This window comes from Aedes aegypti, chromosome 3 (genome assembly GCF_002204515.2).
Source record: "Aedes aegypti strain LVP_AGWG chromosome 3, AaegL5.0 Primary Assembly, whole genome shotgun sequence".
NCBI lineage: Eukaryota > Metazoa > Arthropoda > Insecta > Diptera > Culicidae > Aedes > Aedes aegypti.
This window is the reverse complement of record NC_035109.1, coordinates 361963586-361980494: the sequence shown is the minus strand read 5'-3', so window position 1 is coordinate 361980494 and position 16909 is coordinate 361963586. Positions and strand designations below refer to the sequence as shown.

Sequence of the window (16909 nt, the reverse complement as noted above, 5' to 3'; positions counted from 1 at the left end):
AAACTGATGAATTCCCAGATTATCAGCTACCTTGTGAAATTCTATTAGAGTTACTGTGCGCTTTCTATGGCACAATTTCTATCTACAGTTTAACATTTTCTCTACAGATATGTCAGTCATTATCAATAATATAAAAACGCAATTATTTTTCCGAAGTCTTGCTGATTGTGTTAACTGAAAATACGACCTTGGCATATATGTATATATATATATATATATATATATATATATATATATATATATATATATATATATATATATATATATATATATATATATATATATATATATAAATATTATTGTAATATTTTCTTTAAACGAGTACGAGTTTGATAGAATGTAGTTCATGCTTCTTGATTTTATTATATGATGTTATATAATTTTGCGTTGGAACCGATATATCCGTAGTGATAATTCTGCCGATTGAGGATCTTTTCGAAATGGAAATTTCCTCTAATTCCCAGGGCAGAGTAGGGGAACTTACGTATTCTCGGCGGTCTAAGCCGATGTCGCGCTTCTTTTGTAATTTTCTCGGACATCAACAGCCAAATTATGTGTTTACATTCATGCGTTGCTCAGTACTCTATCGATTCACACCGACAGACTTGTTAAAATATTTCTGGAAACGTTTTTACAACGCTGCGAACATCTCTTGTCAGTGTGACTATTGTCGGCAGCCTCAATCTCTTCGGTAACTTTCCCATAAGCGCTACAGGCGAATCTGTTCGGCAGCTCAAAATCAGTTGCATTTTGAGGCGTGTTCATTTCAATTGATGACATCTCTGGCAAAATTGTTTGTTCCGTCTCGCAAATCTCGTCAGCGGGAAGCTGACAGGGTAAAGAATCATCTGAATATTTTCATTGGTGTGTGTTGATAGATTAATACTGTGTATTAGGCGTTTGAAATTTGGTTGCCGATAATAGTCGAATGGTGCCCAAGCCGTAAGTCTCCCTTTTTGCGTATCTACCACACAATATAAACATGTAAAAATGGTCAATTGTCAGAGAAAGTTGGTTGGTTTAATTATTAGGGGGTGCTATACTGTCAATTATTCTGTGTTGTAGTATTTCCTCCAGCGCGTTCAGTTCCTGATGCAGGTCATGGAGGTGATGGAGATATTGCGATGGCATCTAATGCCGATAGCCCAGTTTTGGGTGGCATTGGAATGTTGTCGAATGCGAGCGGCGACGATGTCAATACCCCAGCATCAGTAACCGAAATACCGTTATCCAACGATTCTATCCAAGGTATGTGATACATATACCACTGAAGCACTAAATTTGTGACATATACCTAATTATTTTAGAATCATTCGAACCGAACCTGGAAGGAGCTACAAGGGAGTTTCGGAAAAGATTCTTGGAGAATCGTTTTGGACATCCGTGTGGTGTGTGTGACAGGTTGTGGTTTAAGAACGATCTGAAGCCAGTTACCACCGCTGAAGCCAGTGTGTTGGTCACCTTCACTGAAGGATTGCAGGCATGTTTAACATGTCACACAAGCCTGAAACAGGGAAAGGTGCCAACGCTGGCAGTCTCTAACGGATTTCGTTATCCTAATTATCCAACTAACCCATCTCTTCCACCACTGGATCCGATTGCCGAGCGATTGATTTCTCCGCGACTGCCTTTTATGCAAATTCGCCGCTTGCGTTTTGCGGCAGGTAAATATAGTATCTTATTCTATTTAGAGTTGTTGTCAAACCTTAAGTGTGTTTCAGGAAATTATGGCATCATCGGACAGGTGATCAATGTTCCAGTGGATGTGGATAAGATGGTGAAGGAACTACCGCGACAGTTGGATGACGACAGGTCTTTTAACGTTTCAATCAAGAAACACCTGATCCACAAATCCAGTTATCTGTCTGGATTCGTTAAGAAGGACACCATAAAGGCCTGGCTGCAGTACCTGGGGACGACTCCGCTGTATAACCGATACGGAATTACATACAGCGAGGACAACCTGCAAGCCATTGGTAACGAAATTCGCGATGATGACGCCATCGAAACCATGGACGGCGAAAACGACCTTGAAATGCTGATTGGGCAACAGCAGACGCTTCTGTGGAACGAGGATAAATGTCTGGAAATAGCCCCGGCGCAGAACAGGGTGCCATTATCGTTCATTTATGATGAGCACGCTGAGGAGCTGTCGTTTCCAGATATTTATTTGGGCCACCCAAGAGTGTTCAACCCTGAAGTACGTGTAACACCGTTCATGATGGCCACCAGCGAACTGCGGCGCAGTGATCGACGAGCTGCTAAGCCGAAACATGTCCTGTACGTGGCCATGAAAATACTCCGGCTGCGTGTTTCAGAGGGACTTCAGTGTACGTTCAAGTGTATGGCAACGGCCAACATTACACGCGCCATGTTGAACGACAGAGAGTTTCTGGAACAGTGCATCGAAAGGAATTTATCTTTCCTCAAGTCGATTCCTAATTCGGTGCAATACTGGCAGCAGCGCAAACGAGACCTGTTTGCAATGATTCGCCAGCTTGGTAAACCGACGATGTTTCTCACTTTAAGCGCCAGTGAAACCAAATGGCCCCTTCTTCTGCAAACACTGCAGAAGTTGTCAGGTGGAAACGTCCAAGGTGAACCGGCTGATGTCATGCAGCAGCTTTCGGCACTACAGCGAGCGACTTTGGTGAACGAGGATCCGGTGACATGCTGCATTTACTTCAACAAGCTTGTTGACGTAATTATGCAATTACTGCAGTCATCTCGGTATAGCCCTTTCGGAAAGTACCGTGTAGTGGAGTATTTTAAACGTATCGAGTTCCAACATCGTGGCAGTCCCCATGCTCATATTCTCCTTTGGCTGGATTGCGATCCAGGTGAGGCGGTTTCCGAGAACATGCCTGCCACGATTCGCTTGATTGATAGCCTCTGTTCCGTAGCCGCAGAGGACTTACCAGATTGCTATGCAAACCAGGTGCACAAGCACACGTTCACGTGTTACAAACGTGGTGACAAAAGCTGCCGATTCAACATCCCTTATTGGCCCATGGATCAAACCAGGATTTTGTTGCCACTCTCCGGTGATGACGGACGTCGTGGACAGCTGAGAAAGCGAGCAATCGAGATTCATGCTGTTCTGGAGACGAAGGCCTTCGATACACTAGAGCAGTACCTCGAGGAATGTAGTTGCACATACGATTACTACCTGGACATTATTCGTGCGTCAATAACCCGTCCTACCGTTCTGGCGAAACGGTCAATGATGGAGTTGTGGACCAATCCATTCAACCCGTGGATCGCCAACATCCTCCGGTCGAATATGGATCTCCAGTTCATTCTCGAGGAATTCTCTTGCGCTGCGTACGTCGTCGAGTACGTAAACAAAACCAACCGTGGCATAAGCAGTCTGCACCGTGATCTTGTGAAGCTTGCAGAGGAGTTTCCCGATCAAGACCACAAGTCTCTGCTGAAGAAAGTCAGCATCAAGATGCTGAATTCGGTAGAGATGTCTGCACAAGAGGCTGCCTGGTATCTTCTTCGCCAGCCAATGTCAGAAGCCAGCAGAAAAGTGGAATTCATCCCTACTATGTGGCCACACGAACGAACCAAGACACGGAAGCGTACTAAACAGATGGATGAAGAAGGCATCACCGACGATTCGATTGACATATGGACATCGAATGTCATTCAAAAATATGAAGTACGTGAGGAACTGGATGATGTATGCCTGGCTGATTTTGCCGCTTACTACACGAAAGTGCAGAAAACTGCAAATACATATCATCGTCGAACTACTGCAAGAATCCTGCGTTGGCGTGCGTACCCGATGACCGAGCTTCAGGACTACAAACGCGAGATGGTTCTATTGTTTCTTCCGTTTCGCAGCGAGATGCTAGATGTGCTCGATTGCAACAAATTCCTGCAGTTGTATGATGAGCACGAAGGCGATTTGCTGCAGAAGCGGAAAGAATACGACTGTGAGTTCAACCTAGAGCATACGGTCGAGGAATATCTACGATTGCATGGTGCAAATGCTGACCAAGAACAAGATGCTGCTACAGAGAAAAATGCCGAATGTGTCCGATCCATCACCATGGAGCCCAACGACGATGACATCCAGAATTTGCCGACTCATGCATTAGCTGCTGTTGTCAAACAGCGGACCAATGTCATGAGCAAGCAAGCTTACTGCGAAATGGTCCGCGCCACGAACCCTGAACAGCGAGCTTTGATTCTGCACGTCATACACACGATCCACAGTATCGATGGCAATCGCAAACCGTTGCAGATCTTCTTCACTGGCCCGGCTGGTAGTGGCAAAACCTTCACTTTGTGTGTTCTGATGGAGACATACAACCGGTTCAGTCAATCGCATAATGCACAAAATAATGCATATGTTGCTTGTGCTTCGACTGGGAAGGCAGCAGTAGCGATTGGTGGAACAACGGTCCATTCTGCTTTCCGCTTGACCATGTCGCGCAGAAACAACGCCAAGCTGAGTTTTGAGACCCTTCAGCTGTATCGCAATGCATTTGCTCACGTCCGGGCAATAATCGTCGATGAGGTCAGCATGATCGGTGCCAATGTGCTGGATTCCATTCATGCACGGCTGCAAGACATTCGAGGTGAATTTGACGATGCGTTCGGTGGCATTGACATCATCCTTGTTGGAGACTTCCGTCAGCTTCCGCCAGTAAATGCTAGGTTTGCTTGGAAACCGCCAGCAAATTCCATGCATGGTGCAGTTCTCTGGCAATCGCTCCAGTTTTACCCCCTTGTCAGAGTCATGAGGCAAAGTGACGAGCAGTTTTCCACTGTTTTGACAAGGATTGGAAATGGTACTCGGTTGTCAGGTAATATCAAAATATTTCATTCACACAAATGTTGCAACATTCATTATTTGAATTTCAGATGAGGAAACGCAGCTGATAGAAAGTCGCTTTCGAACGGCAGAATGGTGTAAAGAAAATGTGCCCAACGCCATACGTCTCTTCCACCGCAACGTCGACGTAGACCAGTACAATAACGAGGTACTTAGGGGAACCGATGGACTGGATTGTTTAGCTGAGGATGCATTTAGTGGCTACCGGAGTGACGAGCAGCTTGCAAGTGCAAGGAACAAGCTCCACAAAATGAGCGTTGTGGAAGCTGGTGGCTTGCCATATCTGCTGCGTCTCACTGTTGGAATGCCGTATATGATCACCACAAACGTCGAAGTAGATGACGGCATTGTCAATGGCGCCATTGGAGAGCTCATGTACGTGGAGAGTAATGAAGACGATCCGCAGCATCAAACAACCCGGTTGTGGTTAAAGTTTGAGAACGAGGCAATCGGAGCGATGTTGCGGATCAAATCTAGGCCTCTAGTGTACTCCAGACCAGGTGTATTGCAGCCAAATTGGACACCGATTGCAAGGCGCTCAGCAAACATTGCTCTCGGAAACATGAAATGTAAGAGGGTCCAATTTCCAGTGGTTAGTGCATGTGCTCTTACTGTGCACAAATCGCAGGGAGGGACCTTTCCACAAATCGTGTTTCAGTACGAGAAAGGCCAAGAACAGCAGCTGGTTTATGTTGGACTCTCCAGAGTGTCTTCCTTGGATGGTTTGTACTTGACTAATCCCAAGAACGAATTCAAGTTCCACCATGCCAAGGGAAGCGATTCGCCGAAGATGAAGGAACTTCGAACGGAAATGGAGCGCTTGTCCAATCATCGCCTCACAACTCTCAGTGACGAAGTGCTGGAATTCGTTGCAAACCGAGGCTCTGGAGTTGTGTTGGTGTCTGCGAACGTTCAAAGTTTGATCGCCCATTCTCGAGATGTAGCCACAGATCATGTCCTGATGACTGGCGATTACCTTGCCCTGAGTGAGACATGGATGGATGACGAAACTTCGGCGGAAATAGAGGGGTTTACTTGCATCTCTCAATCAAAACGGACCAGCACGAGAGCCGCAGGCGTAGCAATCTACAAACGGAATGAATCGTCTTCAATTGAAGTTCCTCATGCTATTCACAAACTATGTGCGAGCCATGACGAACAACTTGGTTTGGCAGACGAGTATGGAGACGTTTGTGCCGTGGAGATTCAGGTTATGGGTACCCAAACGCTCTTGATTTCGTTGTATATTTCACCGAGCACCACCACGAAACAGAAGAAATTCTTCATCGTGCGGAATCTCTTCACGTACACGACATCGTGCATGCCCATCGTCGTCACCGGTGATTTCAACATAGATGTGTCGAAGGAAGAAAATACTGAATTCATCGCCTTCATGAAACAGTATCTTCACCTAGAGTTAGCTACGGACCCCTCAGAAGCCACAACTCTCGGAGGAACTTGCCTGGACTTGACATTCACACGCAACATTAGTGCGGAAAGTAAACGCTACTGTGCGTACTTCTCGTACCACCGGCCTGTACTGTCAGTACTTGCGTTGCCTAGTGGTAAGTTTTGCAATAGTATTAAATGACCGACAATATAGTCTCTAACAAAGAAATTGACTTATTTCAGAACCTCAAGAGTCCACACAACACGAGTAATTCAACGATCATGAGATCTGGACATCGCTGCTGATAGAGGATACCGGCATTTCTCGTCCTTGGCCTGACAATCCAGCGGTAGTCAGTGTTGTTCTCTCATCATTTTTCCTGCAGTCGGGGCAACTCTACTGATTTGAGTTTGGGTCTCGGCCTTGCTCCGGTAGAGCTCTGCTTTGTTCTTGCCAACAACCAACAATGCTTTCGTTCAAACTGCTTCCATCCAAGTGTTGGGATAGTTTTCCTGGGAGATATCTGCATTGCTCCGATATCAACGCTGGCAGCCCGGCGCGTAGATCGTAGCTTCATCATTTTTCCTGCAGTCGGGGCATCTCTGCCGTTTGAGTATGGGTCTCGGCTTTACTCCGGTAGAGCTCTGCCTTGTTCTTGCCAACAACCAACAATGCTTCCATCCAAGTGCTGGGATAGTTTGCCACCCGATATCTCGGACTGCGATTCTTGGCTCATCTGTGAGGTAATTATAATTTGACGAAATCATGGAATAATGCCTGACTTCATTTCGTTTTACACTTCTAGCGCCTACATCCACAAAGGATTCCACACACCGTTGAAACTGTTTCTTCCTCTGGGAGAATTCTGCTTTGCTCCGATATCAACGCTGGCAGCCCGGCACGTAGATCGGACTCAATCGTTAGTCAGCGATTGTTGGATACGTTCTCTCATCATCGAAAGCTCCATCATTTTTACTGCAGTCGGGGCATCTCTGCCGTTTTAGTATGGGTCTCGGCCTTACTCCGGTAGAGCTCTGCCTTGTTCTTGCCAACAACCAACAATGCTTCCATCCAAGTGCTGGGATAGTTTGCCACCCGATATCTCGGACTGCGATTCTTGGCTCATCTGTGAGGTAATTATAATTTGACGAAACCATATAAAAATGTCTGACTTCATTTCGTTTTACACTTCTAGCGCCTACATCCACAAAGGATTCCACACATCGTTGGAACTTTTCTTCCTCTGGGAGAATTCTGCTTTGCTCCGATATCAACGCTGGCAGCCCGGCGCGTAGATCGGACTCAATCGTTAGTCAGCGATTGTTGGATACGTTCTATCATCATCGAAAGCTCCATCATTTTTCCTGCAGTCGGGGCATCTCTGCCGTTTTAGTATGGGTCTCAACCTTACTCCGGTAGAGCTCTGCCTTGTTCTTGCCAACAACCAACAATGCTTCCATCCAAGTGCTGGGATAGTTTGCCACCCGATATCTCGGACTGCGATTCTTGGCTCATCTGTGAGGTAATTATAATTTGACGAAATCATGGAATAATGCCTGACTTCATTTCGTTTTACACTTCTAGCGCCTATATCCACAAAGGATTCCACACACCGTTGAAACTGTTTCTTCCTCTGGGCGAATTCTGCTTTGCTCCGATATCAACGCTGGCAGCCCGGCGCGTAGATCGGACTCAATCGTTAGTCAGCGATTGTTGGATACGTTCTATCATCATCGAAAGCTCCATCATTTTTCCTGCAGTCGGGGCATCTCTGCCGTTTTAGTATGGGTCTCAACCTTACTCCGGTAGAGCTCTGCCTTGTTCTTGCCAACAACCAACAATGCTTCCATCCAAGTGCTGGGATAGTTTGCCACCCGATATCTCGGACTGCGATTCTTGGCTCATCTGTGAGGTAATTATAATTTGACGAAATCATGGAATAATGCCTGACTTCATTTCGTTTTACACTTCTAGCGCCTATATCCACAAAGGATTCCACACACCGTTGAAACTGTTTCTTCCTCTGGGCGAATTCTGCTTTGCTCCGATATCAACGCTGGCAGCCCGGCGCGTAGATCGGACTCAATCGTTAGTCAGCGATTGTTGGATACGTTCTCTCATCATCGAAAGCTCCATCATTTTTACTGCAGTCGGGGCATCTCTGCCGTTTTAGTATGGGTCTCGGCCTTACTCCGGTAGAGCTCTGCCTTGTTCTTGCCAACAACCAACAATGCTTCCATCCAAGTGCTGGGATAGTTTGCCACCCGATATCTCGGACTGCGATTCTTGGCTCATCTGTGAGGTAATTATAATTTGACGAAACCATATAAAAATGTCTGACTTCATTTCGTTTTACACTTCTAGCGCCTACATCCACAAAGGATTCCACACACCGTTGAAACTGTTTCTTCCTCTGGGAGAATTCTGCTTTGCTCCGATATCAACGCTGGCAGCCCGGCACGTAGATCGGACTCAATCGTTAGTCAGCGATTGTTGGATACGTTCTCTCATCATCGAAAGCTCCATCATTTTTACTGCAGTCGGGGCATCTCTGCCGTTTTAGTATGGGTCTCGGCCTTACTCCGGTAGAGCTCTGCCTTGTTCTTGCCAACAACCAACAATGCTTCCATCCAAGTGCTGGGATAGTTTGCCACCCGATATCTCGGACTGCGATTCTTGGCTCATCTGTGAGGTAATTATAATTTGACGAAACCATATAAAAATGTCTGACTTCATTTCGTTTTACACTTCTAGCGCCTACATCCACAAAGGATTCCACACATCGTTGGAACTTTTCTTCCTCTGGGAGAATTCTGCTTTGCTCCGATATCAACGCTGGCAGCCCGGCGCGTAGATCGGACTCAATCGTTAGTCAGCGATTGTTGGATACGTTCTCTCATCATCGAAAGCTCCATCATTTTTCCTGCAGTCGGGGCATCTCTGCCGTTTTAGTATGGGTCTCGGCCTTACTCCGGTAGAGCTCTGCCTTGTTCTTGCCAACAACCAACAATGCTTCCATCCAAGTGCTGGGATAGTTTGCCACCCGATATCTCGGACTGCGATTCTTGGCTCATCTGTGAGGTAATTATAATTTGACGAAATCATGGAATAATGCCTGACTTCATTTCGTTTTACACTTCTAGCGCCTACATCCACAAAGGATTCCACACACCGTTGAAACTGTTTCTTCCTCTGGGAGAATTCTGCTTTGCTCCGATATCAACGCTGGCAGCCCGGCACGTAGATCGGACTCAATCGTTAGTCAGCGATTGTTGGATACGTTCTCTCATCATCGAAAGCTCCATCATTTTTCCTGCAGTCGGGGCATCTCTGCCGTTTTAGTATGGGTCTCGGCCTTACTCCGGTAGAGCTCTGCCTTGTTATTGCCAACAACCAACAATGCTTCCATCCAAGTGCTGGGATAGTTTGCCACCCGATATCTCGGACTGTGATTCTTGGCTCATCTGTGAGGTAATTATAATTTGACGAAACCATATAAAAATGTCTGACTTCATTTCGTTTTACACTTCTAGCGCCTACATCCACAAAGGATTCCACACATCGTTGGAACTTTTCTTCCTCTGGGAGAATTCTGCTTTGCTCCGATATCAACGCTGGCAGCCCGGCGCGTAGATCGGACTCAATCGTTAGTCAGCGATTGTTGGATACGTTCTCTCATCATCGAAAGCTCCATCATTTTTCCTGCAGTCGGGGCATCTCTGCCGTTTGAGTATGGGTCTCGGCCTTACTCCGGTAGAGCTCTGCCTTGTTCTTGCCAACAACCAACAATGCTTCCATCCAAGTGCTGGGATAGTTTGCCACCCGATATCTCGGACTGCGATTCTTGGCTCATCTGTGAGGTAATTATAATTTGACGAAATCATGGAATAATGCCTGACTTCATTTCGTTTTACACTTCTAGCGCCTACATCCACAAAGGATTCCACACACCGTTGAAACTGTTTCTTCCTCTGGGAGAATTCTGCTTTGCTCCGATATCAACGCTGGCAGCCCGGCACGTAGATCGGACTCAATCGTTAGTCAGCGATTGTTGGATACGTTCTCTCATCATCGAAAGCTCCATCATTTTTCCTGCAGTCGGGGCATCTCTGCCGTTTTAGTATGGGTCTCGGCCTTACTCCGGTAGAGCTCTGCCTTGTTATTGCCAACAACCAACAATGCTTCCATCCAAGTGCTGGGATAGTTTGCCACCCGATATCTCGGACTGTGATTCTTGGCTCATCTGTGAGGTAATTATAATTTGACGAAACCATATAAAAATGTCTGACTTCATTTCGTTTTACACTTCTAGCGCCTACATCCACAAAGGATTCCACACATCGTTGGAACTTTTCTTCCTCTGGGAGAATTCTGCTTTGCTCCGATATCAACGCTGGCAGCCCGGCGCGTAGATCGGACTCAATCGTTAGTCAGCGATTGTTGGATACGTTCTCTCATCATCGAAAGCTCCATCATTTTTCCTGCAGTCGGGGCATCTCTGCCGTTTTAGTATGGGTCTCGGCCTTACTCCGGTAGAGCTCTGCCTTGTTCTTGCCAACAACCAACAATGCTTCCATCCAAGTGCTGGGATAGTTTGCCACCCGATATCTCGGACTGTGATTCTTGGCTCATCTGTGAGGTAATTATAATTTGACGAAACCATATAAAAATGTCTGACTTCATTTCGTTTTACACTTCTAGCGCCTACATCCACAAAGGATTCCACACATCGTTGGAACTTTTCTTCCTCTGGGAGAATTCTGCTTTGCTCCGATATCAACGCTGGCAGCCCGGCGCGTAGATCGGACTCAATCGTTAGTCAGCGATTGTTGGATACGTTCTCTCATCATCGAAAGCTCCATCATTTTTCCTGCAGTCGGGGCATCTCTGCCGTTTTAGTATGGGTCTCGGCCTTACTCCGGTAGAGCTCTGCCTTGTTCTTGCCAACAACCAACAATGCTTCCATCCAAGTGCTGGGATAGTTTGCCACCCGATATCTCGGACTGCGATTCTTGGCTCATCTGTGAGGTAATTATAATTTGACGAAATCATGGAATAATGCCTGACTTCATTTCGTTTTACACTTCTAGCGCCTACATCCACAAAGGATTCCACACACCGTTGAAACTGTTTCTTCCTCTGGGAGAATTCTGCTTTGCTCCGATATCAACGCTGGCAGCCCGGCACGTAGATCGGACTCAATCGTTAGTCAGCGATTGTTGGATACGTTCTCTCATCATCGAAAGCTCCATCATTTTTCCTGCAGTCGGGGCATCTCTGCCGTTTTAGTATGGGTCTCGGCCTTACTCCGGTAGAGCTCTGCCTTGTTCTTGCCAACAACCAACAATGCTTCCATCCAAGTGCTGGGATAGTTTGCCACCCGATATCTCGGACTGTGATTCTTGGCTCATCTGTGAGGTAATTATAATTTGACGAAACCATATAAAAATGTCTGACTTCATTTCGTTTTACACTTCTAGCGCCTACATCCACAAAGGATTCCACACATCGTTGGAACTTTTCTTCCTCTGGGAGAATTCTGCTTTGCTCCGATATCAACGCTGGCAGCCCGGCGCGTAGATCGGACTCAATCGTTAGTCAGCGATTGTTGGATACGTTCTCTCATCATCGAAAGCTCCATCATTTTTCCTGCAGACGGGGCATCTCTGCCGTTTGAGTATGGGTCTCGGCCTTACTCCGGTAGAGCTCTGCCTTGTTCTTGCCAACAACCAACAATGCTTCCATCCAAGTGCTGGGATAGTTTGCCACCCGATATCTCGGACTGCGATTCTTGGCTCATCTGTGAGGTAATTATAATTTGACGAAATCATGGAATAATGCCTGACTTCATTTCGTTTTACACTTCTAGCGCCTACATCCACAAAGGATTCCACACACCGTTGAAACTGTTTCTTCCTCTGGGAGAATTCTGCTTTGCTCCGATATCAACGCTGGCAGCCCGGCACGTAGATCGGACTCAATCGTTAGTCAGCGATTGTTGGATACGTTCTCTCATCATCGAAAGCTCCATCATTTTTCCTGCAGTCGGGGCATCTCTGCCGTTTTAGTATGGGTCTCGGCCTTACTCCGGTAGAGCTCTGCCTTGTTATTGCCAACAACCAACAATGCTTCCATCCAAGTGCTGGGATAGTTTGCCACCCGATATCTCGGACTGTGATTCTTGGCTCATCTGTGAGGTAATTATAATTTGACGAAACCATATAAAAATGTCTGACTTCATTTCGTTTTACACTTCTAGCGCCTACATCCACAAAGGATTCCACACATCGTTGGAACTTTTCTTCCTCTGGGAGAATTCTGCTTTGCTCCGATATCAACGCTGGCAGCCCGGCGCGTAGATCGGACTCAATCGTTAGTCAGCGATTGTTGGATACGTTCTCTCATCATCGAAAGCTCCATCATTTTTCCTGCAGTCGGGGCATCTCTGCCGTTTGAGTATGGGTCTCGGCCTTACTCCGGTAGAGCTCTGCCTTGTTCTTGCCAACAACCAACAATGCTTCCATCCAAGTGCTGGGATAGTTTGCCACCCGATATCTCGGACTGCGATTCTTGGCTCATCTGTGAGGTAATTATAATTTGACGAAATCATGGAATAATGCCTGACTTCATTTCGTTTTACACTTCTAGCGCCTACATCCACAAAGGATTCCACACACCGTTGAAACTGTTTCTTCCTCTGGGAGAATTCTGCTTTGCTCCGATATCAACGCTGGCAGCCCGGCACGTAGATCGGACTCAATCGTTAGTCAGCGATTGTTGGATACGTTCTCTCATCATCGAAAGCTCCATCATTTTTCCTGCAGTCGGGGCATCTCTGCCGTTTGAGTATGGGTCTCGGCCTTACTCCGGTAGAGCTCTGCCTTGTTCTTGCCAACAACCAACAATGCTTCCATCCAAGTGCTGGGATAGTTTGCCACCCGATATCTCGGACTGCGATTCTTGGCTCATCTGTGAGGTAATTATAATTTGACGAAACCATATAAAAATGTCTGACTTCATTTCGTTTTACACTTCTAGCGCCTACATCCACAAAGGATTCCACACATCGTTGGAACTTTTCTTCCTCTGGGAGAATTCTGCTTTGCTCCGATATCAACGCTGGCAGCCCGGCGCGTAGATCGGACTCAATCGTTAGTCAGCGATTGTTGGATACGTTCTCTCATCATCGAAAGCTCCATCATTTTTCCTGCAGTCGGGGCATCTCTGCCGTTTGAGTATGGGTCTCGGCCTTACTCCGGTAGAGCTCTGCCTTGTTCTTGCCAACAACCAACAATGCTTCCATCCAAGTGCTGGGATAGTTTGCCGAACGTTATCTCGGACTGTGATTCTTGGCTCATCTGTGAGGTAATTATAATCCGACCAAACCATAGAAAAATGCCTGACTTTCGTTTTACACTTCTAGCGCCTACATTGACAAGGGATTGAACACACCGTTGAAACTGTTTCTTCCTCTGGGAGAATTCTGCTTCGCACCGGTTTAAAAATGGAACAACATCAACAACTTACTTTACACGACGAATTCTTATAATTAAGTCCGATTTCAACGCAACCATTTTAGCGCACGCACAATATGGTGCCAATCTCAATCATTATCCTCCGCCTGCTTCTGTTAAAACCTTGCAGTCATGATCACCATCATCACCACAAAAATTTAGTTTGAGGTTTGGTAGATATGATTCGATCGAAATATTGAAAAATATCTTACACTTCGTTTTGTTCTTCTCTTTCAGATACAACATTCGGGCATTGTTCAATCTATGGTATCCATCAAACATATCGGCCCAAAATCTCTAAGATGCTGGACATTACTTCGTCTGAATATAAACAGCTTCGTTTGAAAATGATACCTAATTGTAATCAGCGATCTTCATCAAGCCATCAACACCACAACAAGAAAATCGGCCCTTTTCAGGGCCACCAAGTGTTTACTAAAGAGTTGTTTTGAGTAATATTTCTTATTAAATATATCACAATTACCACTTTTAACGATTTTTGGTAAAATCAAAAATCGGTCCCAGTACCCAAGCTAAAGTATGAGCAGAAACGTTAACATGCGTATGTTTTGTACGCTCATGCTTTCCAGATGTTGTGTGCACTCAGTACACATTTCTTGCTTTTGGATTCATTTCAGGTAGTAATGCATTCCCAAACACAGACATCAAAACAACATACCAAGCAGTCGAAAGATTCCGAACTTATCTTTCATACCGTGTGTATATTGTAAAGTTGTGATTATCATGGAAGACGAACCGAGCACGCAAGAGGTCATCGATTTGTTGGAGGTGGTTGGAGCCATCGAGCAAAGTAAATCCGCTTGCTGCGTGATGAGCTTAAACGTTCGAAGCCTCTTGGTGCATGCATCCGACATAGCAGCTGATCCCATCATGAAGATGGCTGATATCTTGGCCTTGTCCGAAACTGGCAGCCCCTCAGAGGTAAAAGGATTTACCTGCGCCGCCAAGGCCAAGCGTTATTACGCTAGAGCTGCCGGTGTAGCAATACATCAAAACAACTCTGCGTCTACCTTGGCCTTACCTCACACGATCCGCCAAGTTTGTACCAGTCATGATGTGGAGCTGGGCCGTTCAGACCATTATGGTGATATCTGCGCTGTAGAGATAACTATAATGGGCCAGCGAACGATTCTGTTTTGCGTGTTTATTGAGCCGAATACCACAACGAAGCAAAAGAAGTTCTTCATGACGCGGAATTTATTCGAGTATCAGAAGGAGGACAGACCAATGATCGTGACAGGAAATTTAAACATCGATCTAACCAACCAGGAAAATATCGAGTTTGTGGATTTCTTGGAGAAGTACCTGAAACTCAAACTAGCTTCGGATCCCTCTAAGCCAACCAATCTCAGCGGTTCTTGTGTCGACATGACCTTCACGCGCAACATTCGGGTGGAAAACAAGAGTTATTATTCTTGTTTCTTCTTTCATCGACCGATTCTTTCGGTGCTACAGTGTTAATCATTCAAACGGCCCTTTTCAGGGCCACCGAATTTTTCAAAAAGAGTTATTAAGCATTGATAAATTGCATTAGACAATGAAACAAAACTACAAACATATGTCTTTTCTAAATTCACAAACCATTACATTCTGGATTATAACTAAAGGAAGGTTGCAATTATGACATTTGACTATAATACAAATGCAGCAAATTACATGGCGTAGTTAACGTCATGCGGTCGTGTCTTGTACACAACCCCCACTGATTTTTTCTCCAACCAATCAGAAGTCATTACTGCCTGGCCCGCAAGATGCTGAAACTAAAACTAACCGTGCTGCCATAAATGTGGACGAAATTGTAGAAAAGAGAGGAAGAAGTATTAAGCACACACGGAGCAGGTGCGACCGTATTATAATAATTCTTGATAACACTGTTTCTCCAACCAGTCAGAAGTCAATTGCCCAACTACCCGTCTCAGATGTTTGTAAACAAAACGGCCAGCCCTTCCTCACCTACCCTTCCTGGCTTTCTCCACAAAGTGAGCATAATGTATCACCTTAGGAGGAGCTGAACCCGCCTTGATAAGAACTCTTGAGTTTCCCGCCCGAACAAGACAGTCCTCGGGGAGTTGTGATGGCAATCATTTTTGATGGAATTTTACTTTGGTGTGTTTTGTGCTGCATCTTCATCGCTCAAATTTCGTTGCCTCTCTGCTTAGCATTTTTTTCGCTCCCTCACAAAGAGGCAAAGGCAGCACACTGCTCTAGAGCATGTCAGCGAACTCTGATGATGTTGAGGAGAATTATCAAGCCTGGCCGCAGCCAGTCCAAGGCGTACAGGGTGTAAGGTACACCGGGGCAAGTTGAAACGGCTGGGGTAAGATGAAATGGCAAGGTATCGTAGTGAAATTTCATAATGATGGGAAATTCAATTACAGAAACATTAAATTAACAGATGGAACGAACTTTTAGGAAAAAAATATCTGCTAACATTTATAGGTATCCTATTGAAAACTTTGCATTTCATCTTGTCCCACCCGTTTCAACTTGCCCCGGTGTACCTTATAACAAAGTGAACAAGAAAGTGTTTATAAGCAGGGATGAGGTGAATGCCAAGCAAAACACAGCAAGACGACAAGCGAGCCAGAAGTTAACGTAGAAGGAAGCGAGCTGGTTATCCAGAAGAAATAAATCAAGGCTGACAATGCATCCGATGGCGCTTCGAGTGGCGAAAATTCGTAGGAAGAATCGATCTACAGCGATGCAGATTCGATTATCGATACATCCAGTGTGTCTACGGCTGGCGAATCTGTCTGGTCCATCCAGGTTAAACTGTTTTTTCGTTACTGAGGACAACATTTGACCATCGGTCATCTAAAAAAAGAATGGTTTGGGACGAACCTGCTTATGACGTCTGCAGGTTTGGAAAAGGAGTAGTTTTTGGGATCAACATGTTGGGATCATCACTCAAAACGAGAAAACTGATGCTGTCACTCTGCCTCGCTCAAACTCCATTATGAATGGTATGAAAGAAACCATGGGGAAGTGAATTTCTTACTGACGCAGTTTCTGTCAGGACATGGTTGTTATAGGCAGTACCTGCATAGGTTCGGGGACTCAGAATCTCCTGCGTGCCCCAATTGTGCTGGTATGGAGGAAACAGCGGAGCCCGCGTTTCATTGTTATGAGAGATCGCAT

The 16909-nt window shown here is 45.7% G+C and overlaps 2 long non-coding RNA genes across 2 annotated transcripts; both read left to right on the top strand.

The window, feature by feature from the left end:
* The first annotated feature begins 6324 nt into the window (after positions 1-6324).
* On the top strand, positions 6325-7580 carry LOC110678712. Its single transcript, XR_002501872.1, has 4 exons — positions 6325-6411; positions 6479-6979; positions 7042-7369; positions 7432-7580. It is a non-coding gene; the product is annotated as an uncharacterized LOC110678712 (long non-coding RNA).
* Positions 7581-13604: 6024 nt separating this feature from the next.
* LOC110678940 lies at positions 13605-14183 on the top strand. Its single transcript, XR_002502065.1, has 2 exons — positions 13605-13918; positions 13988-14183. It is a non-coding gene; the product is annotated as an uncharacterized LOC110678940 (long non-coding RNA).
* The last annotated feature ends 2726 nt before the right edge of the window (positions 14184-16909 follow it).